This window comes from Solanum lycopersicum, chromosome 5, assembly GCF_036512215.1.
Source record: "Solanum lycopersicum chromosome 5, SLM_r2.1".
Lineage (NCBI taxonomy): Eukaryota > Viridiplantae > Streptophyta > Magnoliopsida > Solanales > Solanaceae > Solanum > Solanum lycopersicum.
Window position 1 is genome coordinate 4,477,697 of NC_090804.1, and position 10,451 is coordinate 4,488,147.

The following is a 10,451-nucleotide window of genomic DNA, read 5'->3' on the forward strand; positions in this document are numbered from 1 at the left end:
CAAACATACCAATAAAATCATCCATTATGCATGGTATATCAGATACTTGTTACATAGGAGAATGAAAAGCAAGATCGGAGAGATAATTGAGCGAAATTTGTCTTGATATTCATGAAACTCTTAGAGTGGGATCATGCTTCAAATATACTTCAAAACTTTAACTAACTAACAAACTATCAACATACTATTTAACTAACTAATGGAACAGTTTGAACTTAGAAGTATGTATTAGCTTGCTCAAATGTCAACTTTAATACCCCTCCTCAAGTTGGTGGTGATAATTTCACAGCCAAGTTGGCCAAAACAGCTGAATGCTTCACATGAGTGAGGGTTTCGTCAGTATGTCAGCAAGTTGATCATTGGTGGAAACACGGTACAAAGAAATGAGCCCCTATTGAAGTTTATTTCTCTCAAAGTGGCTGTTAACTTCAATATGCTTGGTTCTCTCATGGAATACAAGATTGTGAACTATGTGTATAGCAGATTGACTATCACAATAAACAACAATGGGACATGAATTGGGTATGGTCAGGTCATCAAGCAGTCTTTGTAGCTAAGTTAGTTCTCCCACTACCTTTCTGACTGATCTATACTCTGCTTCAACTGAAGGTAAATGAAATAGTTTCTTGTTTCTTATACTTCCAACTGATAGGATTGTTTCCAAGTAGGACCAAATATCCACTGACCGATCTTCTTGAGTCTCAACAAGAAGCCCAATCTGAATCACAAAAGGTTTGGACTGCGCAGTCAGGATCATTAGATAGATATACTCTTAGAGTGAGATCATGCTTCGAATATACTTCAAAATTTTTAAGTATGAATTTTCGGTTATTCTGTATTCATTTTAATCTAGGAAAATGTTATGTCACAAGACTTGCTAGATATATAAAATTAGATAAGAAAATAGTGATTGATCATAAAATGATCTTCAGTTTTTTTTACTGAAAAAGTTTTCTCACGATACAACTTTTATAATATACTATATACATTAATTAGACAACAACAATATGATATGTATGCAGTAGAAAAAAGGAGAAGACTACAATTCCGCAAAGATAAGTTAGAAACTCAAAGAAATGAAATATTTTTCAGTAAAGGTGTAGACATCCACTATAGACGTGTACTTTGTAGTAAATATTACCTCTCTATGATAGTATTACTCAAATATTAATTAAGTAAAAATATTTTCTAACAATATATATTACATATAAAGATAAAGTATTAAAATATTTGTGCTGATAGTTATTTGTGTCATGCATATACTATATTTCAATCATGAATATTGAAGAGAAAAATTATACTTAAATGATGTCCATCATTTATAGTCATAACCTTAAAACGAAAAAAGCTATTGGTGACAGTTTGTATACTGATATTTTTTTTTCTATTTTGCTGGTTAAATTTGTTCACAAAGTTGAGTGAAGGAAAAATACTTCTATAGAAATGTCACTTTCTCCCGATATTTAAACTTTGAATGTATTTTAAAATGTTTCCATGATATATACCTGGTCATTTTGATCTCAAGAAGCATATAATTCTATGACAATTTGTACTAGTCATTAAAAAGTACTTTCTCTGTGTTCTTTCAATTATATTCATTTACAAAAAAAGGTTAAATTTAGTAATACTTATTCCATTTTACAACATCGTATACTATGATATGATACACACGTGCGACGCACGTGTCGTGAAGTTAGTACATAAATGTTTTCAAAGTATAAATGCCACGATAAATACATCTTTAGAATTTCTCTTATGCTCAATTAATGATGCTCTCTACTAGAATTTGATGAATTTGATGAAAATCAGAATTACTGCTTCAATATTTCTTTAGCTTAATTGATCAATAACAAATGACACCTTAAGGATTTTTCTTTCTATATAGAAAACCAATAAGCCAATTGGGCCTGATGACTTTCAAAATGAATTTAGTACATGATTTACTATTTTCATTTTCAATACTACTAATATTTGTGGAAAAAGGTTACGGAGAACAAAAATGTATTTAATTAGTAACAAAGGCACATACATTTGAGTACTAAGGACTCATATATAGTCACTCAAAAAAATCATGTGCTCTTTTGATATATGTTGTTTGTTTTGCTTTGCAGGTATATGTATGTATCTTATTGCATATGGATGATGTATTTGTATTATTTGATCATTTCCTCTCCGCCTATATTTAAATGTTGTGAAATATCATTATGACAACTTGATTTTTGGTTGATTGGTCTAAGAGTACTTAGGTCAATTATCATTGTATATATACATTAAAAGATACAGGAGGAATTTAGTGCATGCAAGACAGTCAAGTACACTGAAGCTTTGGACTGGGAAGTTTGTTGAACGCCTACGTATCATTTACAGGACAGTCGAAATAATTCTATCCTGATAAACATCTATATATATGAATACGCATATATATATATATATATATATATATAGGTGCTAAATCTTCGTGTGACATGTTGGTAGACCATCAAAAAGATATTAAATAGATCATCAAAAAGATATTAAATAAATCTGCTAAAAACACACAAAATTCTTGGTAATACATCTAGTACTTTATCAAAAATATAATCAAAAACATGTTTTTTTTATGTATAATTTATCAAAGATATGATATAATCCATTTCCTTAGGTAGATCATTTTGAAAGAATTTCTCCATATTTTAGTCTTTTTTTGTATTTGAGACGGTATTTTATCCATGAGGGTATCTCATTGCCTTTTTTATCAAGTTCTTTCCACAGAAACTTCATATGAGAAGCATCGGTAAGCCGACGATCATCGTGGGAGTTGTCCGTGGACCTGATCAGCAACTCCTCCCTCTTTTCATGAATGTTTTAATAGCGTCCATGTCGGATAGAAGCTTGTAAAATCTGACTTCAATAGTGATTGGTATCGAAAATTGTATGACATAAGGTTTTGTTGCACAGGAGGAAGCAGTATGCTTAGCTGCCTGCAATCAGAAACAAAATAATGTTAAAGGCAACGCGGTGAAGAAAGCAACAACCTAAATCAATGTGGCAACAACCCTCATACTACTGAGAAAGGCAAAAAGGCAACTTCACAAAACTAAAGGGCTTGGAAAAAACACTCACTTAGCAGGAAAAGGTAACAGATTCACCAAGATGTTAACATTACTAAGAAGTAAAGTAGAGAATTCAACTCAATAAACTAAACGTCATAACTTCTGGGGGCAATTTTCATACTGCCTCTGAGTGTATTAAAAGAGATAAACAGAAAATGCAGGGAATTTTTGTGGGGAGCGATAAAAGCAAGGTTTAAGACGAAAAAGAGATACAAGCAAACTAATGTCAACCCCAAACAAACTGTAATCTATTTCAAATAAAATTACTAGGCAGAAACATAGCAGGGGTTTGAGACAAAAGGTAATACTAAATAGTGAAATAACAAATATCTAAGAACAAGGAAGAGGAGGAAGAGGGGCAGCCAAATGTCCTAAAATCAAATGTAACTTACATACCAATATAGGAATCAGCTTCAACATTCTTCAATATTAAGACGAAAATGACATACAAGCAAACTTTATAAATATACACTAAATTTAATAGAAAAAAATCAATGTCGAATGTTCAATAATTTTGAATAGTTAGCTCAGCGTTGAAAGCAACGAGAAAAGGACACATACTTTCAACTTATACAAAATTTTGAAAGTTGAGAACTTTGTCACAAAAACAAATTCTTGAAATAGCCCATCATTCTGTTGAACCCAAAATTTATATTATTCTGTTGAACCCAAAATTTACATAAATTGTCTAAAGATAATAACTTTATAACAGAAACAAAATATGGGTAAACCTTTGAAGATTTCTATTTCTTCCTGTGCGTCCCAATTTTTGAAACTTTCTTCATTAACCAATAGAATGTTGTTTATTTATTTTAAAACTCGTTTTTATCAAATTCATATTTGAGATGCACCATTCTAATGGGTATAATTTTTTATATGGATATATTTAACTTTTGTTTCAATGACTAATTTAAAATTATTTTTTTATGCTGAATCTTATTTATATTTCTTTAATTTTTAAAAAAAATATTATTTTAAAGTCTTTGCTAACTTATTGCTAGCCCAAAATCGTTAAGTAAGAGCAAAGATTTAACTAAAGAAGAAGAGAAAGCTAGAAAAGCTAAAAAGAAAGAATTTGAAAAAAAAAACTTTGTAATGGAAGAACATCTTTAATTGCTTTGATTTTAGTTGAATGCAAATGTAATTTTATGTGCAAAAAAAATATCTCATATTTATTACGATATAACTTAGAATAAGTTATTTCAAAGTTAATAAAATACTAGTCACTTGTTACAATTTCATACATTGATTTTTTGTTGTTAAAAATCTTATTAATATATATGAAGATTCAAATAGTTTAATTCAAAACTCTAAAATATTGGACAAAGTTCATGACTATAAGGAAAAAATGTTTTTTTTTTCTAAATATCAGATATCACTTTGTGATACATATAATAATTTTTTGCTAGTGATTATAAGAAAATTTTTGTTGAAAATTAAATTTAGTTGTAACTGGAAATATTGAAATTAAAATGTGTTAATATTGAAAGAAAATTTAATTTATTACTATGACTATATAATAAAATTGTCGGAAGAAAAGTAATTTTTATTCATTGTTGTCGAGTATTCGTATTGGAGTTTCACTAATCCAAATTCGTGCCACATAAAGCCCCTTTGGGATGAAACTCCCTACTAAGGATTTTTTCATGCACTTGAACTTGAGACCTTTGGTTAACGGAGGAACAACTTCAATCTAATGCACTGTATCTTTTAGTGATAATAGTTTTTTTTGGTATTAATAAAGAATTGAAAATAATATTTAGTTCTATACAATTTATAATTTTTTTCTTATTATCTTAAACAAGAGGTTCATACTACCACTAAGAGTATGAACAAATATTGTTGCTATACAATTAAGAGTTTTTTCTTTTGTAGCTTGCTTATCAAAAACAAATATTGTTGTTATACAATAAAAAAGGGATAAACTACATACAATAATATTTTCAAACTAATTTTATAAATACATAGAAGTTTTCGAAATATAAATTTCACAATAAATACATCATTAGAATATTTTTTTATGCTCAATATAATTGATGATGCTAGCTAGTAGAATTTGACGAATTTGAGACCAAGGTGAAATGTGCACTTGCAAGAAAATTATCTACGCCTTTTTGACGATTAGGGTTACTCATATTTGAACTTTTTGATCTTTCATTAAAAGTATCTAACCCCTTTTCACATTTTCTTAAAAATTATTACTACTTTGATTATGAAATTTAATCGGTTTTAAATTTCTAATATCAAATAAAATCAAATTAAAAAATAATCGTCGATTTGGTTTAGATTTTTTATTTTTTTGGGTTCGATAGTAATAAGTTTGTTCAGGACATACATTTCGATAAACACAAATACCAAATACATGAATAATTTACGTAAAAGCTATTATACAAAACAAAGTGATTCATACTATTTAGAAAATAAAAAAACTCAATATTGTCAATAACATAAAGTGGTTCAATACTCTAGAGATTTCAGTATCTTATCAATATACTTTTCAATAAAATTACACCTTAAAATATTGAAAAATTACTTCTTAAAAAAATCAATATTTCATAGTCAAAACTAATCAATTATCATATTCTTTAGCGGGAACTTTAAAATATTCAATATTGCGTTAGAAAAAGTTTATATAGAACCGAAAAAGCATGATCTTAAAAGTAATGAATATTGAGGGATTTAGACTTAAAGTTTTAATAGTTGGGCAAATATTTAAGTGTTGGGCTTAGAAAGTAGTAAAATTAAAGATTTAATTAAAATTTATCAAAATACTTCTATTTTATTTATAAATAATTATAAATTTTTTATATAACTTCATGGTTCGCTTTTGTTATTTTTGCGGTAAATGTTTAGTAAAATCAATATCAAATCAAATAGTATCGATTTTTCAAAATTTAAACTAAATCTAACCAAATATCAATTTTTTTAATCGATTTGATTTAAATTGCGGTTCAGTTTGATTTTATAACCATAACCATGAACAACCCTATTGTTGTTAATTACTGAATTATATTTTAGAATTTAAATTTATATCTTCATAAGATCTAAAGATATATACAAAAGTATTGGAACAACTTTCACATATAACAAACACAAAATTCATATTTGTATGTTATACTATAGTTAGCATGATTGCGCTTTATAGCAAACATAAATATGTATATTTCACTATACATATACAAAAGAAAGTGGTTAATAAAATTTCTAATTACCAAAAAAATAAATAAAGCAGTTGTATAATTTCGCTATACATATCAAAAGAAAACAGTTGTATACTCTATTTTGGTATACATATATAAAAGGTCAATTGTATAATGTGTGTTTGTATAAAACGAGAAAGAGAGAAAGATAACAGAAAATTGGGCAGAAAAAGAACGTATTTGTATAATCATAAGTGTATAGGATGAAACTATATACATTTGTATTTGCATATACAATTTTCTCTCGTTTTATACAAACACAAACACAATGTATACATTTTTATTTGTATAAAGTGGATAAGCGAGTGAGAGAGCGAGATCACAGAGAGGGAAGAGAGGGGAACAAATATATATGTATATAAACAAAATTTTGTCACTTTGTACAAACACAAACACATTTTATACATTTGCATTTTTGTATAAAGTGAGAGAGGCGAGTGAGCGAGTGAGATCTGGGAGAGTAGTGAACAAGGTCTGGGAGAGGGGAACAAAAATATATGCATATTTACAATTTTATCTCGCTTTATACAAACACAAACACATTTTATACATTTGCGTTTGTATAAAAAGCGAGAGAGGCGAGGGAGAGAACGAGACTGGAGAGCGAGATTCACCAGGAGAGAGGTGAAATAACAACAATTTTCTATGGGGTACAACTAAATCAAGGAAAAATTGTATATAATAGCAAACTAATAACCTAAAATAAATGGAATAGCTAGGTTTTGATTTAATTGTGCTCCATAGCAAACATTAGCTAAAATTTGCCAGCGTATCTCTCCCAAAAATCTCGCTCGCCACTCTCCATTCTCACTCGCCTCTCTCGCTTTATACGCAGAAGTGTATAATTCTGTTTCTGTTTTGTATAAAGCGAGAGAAAATTATATATACACATGCAAAAATGTATATCTTCGTGTTATACACTTAATTATAAAATTTACAAACATTTTATTCCAAATATTGCAGAGAAAAAGGCCAACGAATTATACAATTGCAGTGAAATACAATTTTCTCTAGCTTTATACAACAGAAGTGTATATATTGTGTTTCTGTTTTTGTATAAAGCGAGAAAAACATATATCTTCTTGCTATACACTTATAATTATGCAATATACATACATTTTAATTCGATTCAACTGTATGCATAGCAAATTATACAATTGCAGCGAAATAGGCCAGCGAATTATACAATTGTACATGTATAGCGAATTATACAGTTTTATGTTTGCTATGGAGCGCTATTATGCAAACTTTGCTATAGCATACAAATATGAATTTTTTTGTTTGCTATATGTGAAAGTTGCCCTTAAATCAAACTGCATTTATAGCATTTAATTTTGAATTAATACTTTGTTATTAAATACAATTCTCCCAAAATATTATAAGTTGTATTTTTGGGCCCTTCTTTACGTTGGTTGTAGCCTTTGGGCCTTATAAGTGGTTGGGCTACAGCTTTAATGGGCTGCAAGCCCAGTACCCTTACATTCCTTTTATCCTTTTTGAAAGTTATTGCTCTACGAGTAGTAGTATGTTGGGAAAATTTCATAAGTAGCGCTATAAGCGCTATTAGTACTTATTTTGGCAAAACGCAGCGTAATATATTGTATCCATGCGTATATAATCTAGTACTAACCGATATACTATATCATTTTATTCTTTGTACATATATATATGTAGCCAAATGAAATATTATTCTGTTATTTTTAGAAATCGCGATAAAATAATTTGAAAAGGAGTCCTAATTCATCGTTTTCTCCAATTTGTTGTTATGTACTTATCATTATGTCTAATCTTGTTTCCATTTAGCTAATTTCTCATCAATTAACGAGATTATGAAATTCAAGGGTGATTATTACATGGAAAATATTTCCATCAATCAAGGTCACAATAAGACTTGCACAAGAAACAATAAATATCATTTGGAAAAATCTTTTTCATCGAAATTTGATAATATTTTACTTTTTAAAATATTTTATCCTCTTGATTTTAATATCTTTTGTCTAAAATATATATAAAAAAAGATCAGATTATTGTAAAATAAAAAAATATTAAAGTTTTTTTAAATTTTTTGATCAAATTTTCTGATTATTTAGCACTTGATAAAAATGTTATATATTTCAAAGCATTTAGCACTTGTACAAATTTTCTGGCCCATGCGTTTGGTAGAAATGTTGCATTTTTACACTAATCTTTTTTACAATATTTAATAGAATAAAGTTCATAATCAGTTTGATACTATTTGATTCGATACGTTTTAAGCAAACAATTTAGATATTTAAAGATTATATAAAAAGTATGATAAATTTCAATTTTTTACATATCCATATGATGAAAATATACATCGTAAAATATTAGTCAAAGTTCTTATTGTTTAATTCTGGAAAGGAATTTATGACAAATAAAAGTAGACGAAAAAAATAATTTATTAACATAAAAAAGATCAACGATTTTGCAAATCTGCCCGACTTAATGTCTTTGCCCGTCTACAAGTCAATTTTTACATTTTTTTTCTTGTCAAGCACAAAAAAAAGGCTATTGAACTTTGATAATCGCAAATATTTGATTTGTAATAAAATGATATATATGAGTATTTTTTTTTATAAAACTCGAAATTTCTGATTAAACGGAGAGAATGGTGATTGATTTTAGCTCATCCTTGCCTTGGTTATGTATTGAAAGGACATTATAGTTGGATATTTTTCCATAGTGACAAAAATAGAGAGACAATGACAAATAAGAAAGCTAAACAAAACAATATCAAGTGTTATATCCTAAGTTGAACCCTATAAAGGAGACCAATTGATTGTGAGTATTCATCTACTTTTTCCCACTCATAAAAATATGTTTTCCATTGTATAAATAACACTGACATGATGTTTACTTGATATAAATTTTGTCATTTCATTAGTCAAACCATAATTATTTTTTTTGTTAAAATAATAAAAAGTAGTGTGCCAATGAATAGAGGAAAGAAAAACAAAAAGGTGTTAAAAATCATTTACAACCACAACAATAGTATAATAGGATTATTTTTTTTTTAAAAAAAGAGAGTGTATATTAACGTTATTTTTATTTTTGTCGAGTAGAAAAATTATTTTTAATAGACTATTGATTTAAAATTTTTACCAACTATTCAAATTATTTCCTTGAATATCTATCATTGTTATCTAGCTTGATCATTAATCTAAATTTATGTTGTGTAAAATTTATTCAAAAAAAAAGTATTTTTTTGTTGAAAATTTGTTCATTTCAAAACTACAGATCTCGAATATCACGAATAGTTACATACATTTGGAAGTTGGTTCATTTGTTGTTTTAAATATATGTACGATAAAGATTTAATTGATACGATTATAACAATTGACATAACACGATACAATCGTCTTTTAGAAATAGTCTATTTTGTTCTATTTATTATAATCGATTGATTAGTTGTCCATTTAATTTTTCCTATAGCAAAGTCAAAATATTCTACGTGTTTGACAATAAATTGTAAAGTTATAAACTTAAATTGAACAAAGAAACAGAAAAAAAGAGAGACAAAATTGAGATAAATAGATATAACCTTTTTAGTCCGTAAGACAAACTTTTGATTCAGCCTAACAAACGTGAACATATTATATTGAAATCAAATGATCCCAATTATAAAGTGAACAATAAAAGTAAAAAAATAAAAAAAGTGAATAGAAATTGTGGTATAGTAGCAAGACTATATTATTTTTAATCAAAAATTTGAATTTAAATTTTGAATATGAAAATTATATTAATAATATCATTTTTAAATAAGACATACGGTGTAATATTTAATCAAATTTTTAATATAACTCAAAATATCGAATGGAAGAAAAAAAAAGTAAATTATCCTTCCATAATTGAAGAAAACCACACATCAACACACGTGTTGGAGATAATTGGAAGTGAATTATTTGGTTCATATAATCATGTTGCTATATTTGTTTGTATCAAAATCCATGGCACTATCATTATATTTAGAATTCAGAGTTCGGAGTCTAAAGGGTAAAAAATTTTAATAAAAATTTTAAAATAGTATATAAAAATTTTTAAAATCAAAACTGTAAAATTGCTCACTAAATAGCGATTTTTTTAACCAAGAAATTTTATATACCATTTTAAAATTTTTATTAACATTTTTTACCCTTTT

The 10,451-nt window shown here is 27.4% G+C and overlaps 1 long non-coding RNA gene across 1 annotated transcript; it reads right to left on the reverse strand.

Annotated features, from left to right (window-relative positions):
* Window positions 1-2,542: 2,542 nt before the first annotated feature.
* Window positions 2,543-4,201, reverse strand: LOC138348381 (uncharacterized). The gene is made up of 2 exons (XR_011220984.1): window positions 3,489-4,201; window positions 2,543-2,960 (listed from the first exon to the last, which is right to left on the reverse strand). It is a non-coding gene; the product is annotated as an uncharacterized lncRNA (long non-coding RNA).
* Between the last annotated feature and the right edge of the window lie 6,250 nt (window positions 4,202-10,451).